The 1145-nt window shown below is 51.6% G+C and overlaps 1 long non-coding RNA gene across 1 annotated transcript in view; it reads left to right on the top strand.

Annotated features, from left to right (window-relative positions):
* LOC109303715 overlaps positions 1–621 on the top strand; it is a 4639-nt gene extending 4018 nt beyond the window's left edge. The window contains exon 3 of the long non-coding RNA XR_002099187.1: positions 563–621. This is a non-coding gene — a long non-coding RNA (uncharacterized LOC109303715). The remainder of the gene's footprint in view (positions 1–562) is intronic.
* The last annotated feature ends 524 nt before the right edge of the window (positions 622–1145 follow it).

The following is a 1145-nucleotide window of genomic DNA, read 5'->3' as shown; positions in this document are numbered from 1 at the left end:
TCCCACCACTGTGCACACCCTGGCGGAGGCCCAGGGGGCACATGCCCCCCTGCTGCTGGTCTGTCCCGCACCCCCTGCCAGCCCCATGATGGGACACACATGGTGCTGCATGGCTCTTGAGGCAGCAGGGCACAAAGCCAAGCATGCAGTGGCAGCTTTCTTCACCCTTTGCCCAGATCAGGGACATAGCCCCATGGCCTCCAGCAGTGTGCACACAGAAGTGGGAGCCTCTGTGCCCCTGGACAAGCCATCTGGGCTCCAATTGTCCTGCCATCCAGCCCAGCTGGGGCCCCATTCACCCCAGCCTCTGCCCCACCCCATTTCCTGCCTCACCATTGAGGTCAATCTGCCCCCCACCAATTTACCTGCTGGGCGTGTTATAGTATATTGAAATATGGTATATGGAATATTGTATATATGGTACATAATATACTGACATAGGTATAATATCTAAAAATAAATACATGAGACATAATAACTTCTTTATAAAATTAGGTGTTTCACAATCACATTGTATATTAAACTAACTGAACTGTATTGCATCTTGGAATATGTTATGCAGATTGCAAAGTTGGAAGAATCTCTAAAGAAGGCAATGCAACAAATACATCCAACACAATGGTAAGAGGCTTCACATAGCAAAGATACTTTGATTACAAAGAATCCTTCCAAATAATTTAAATCTAAAACAGGGGCAGGCAAAGTTTGGTCCACAGGCCAGATCAGGCTTGCAGCAAATTTCTTTTCTCAGCAGCCTCTGCCCGCGTTGCTGCAGCTGGCCTCCATGGGAGACCAGGGCGCAGGGCAAAGATTTCCATGGAGACCTGTCCAAACAGTGCTGGCGGGTGCGTTGCGGGGTGAGGAGCTATTTGGGGGCCAGGGCCAGGGCCAGGATCTTTTGGCAGTGACAGCACAGACCAGAGCTAGGTCCACTGCATGCACACCCCAGGCAGAGGTGTGCAGCAGCAGATCGTGGCCCTGCCCCAGCTCTAAACCACACTTTCACCACCACAAAATCTCAGCCCTGGTCCCAGAGCAGCTCCCCACCCAGCTGCATGCCCTGCCAGAACTTCTTTGGTAAATCTCCATGGAAACCCTGGCCCTATGCTGTCACAGCTCTGCTGCTCCTGGGGTCTCTATGGAAA

This window comes from Gavialis gangeticus, unplaced genomic scaffold, assembly GCF_001723915.1.
Source record: "Gavialis gangeticus isolate Ggan-Ray unplaced genomic scaffold, GavGan_comp1, whole genome shotgun sequence".
Taxonomy (NCBI): Eukaryota; Metazoa; Chordata; order Crocodylia; family Gavialidae; genus Gavialis; species Gavialis gangeticus.
This window is presented reverse-complemented; position numbering and strand designations above follow the sequence as displayed.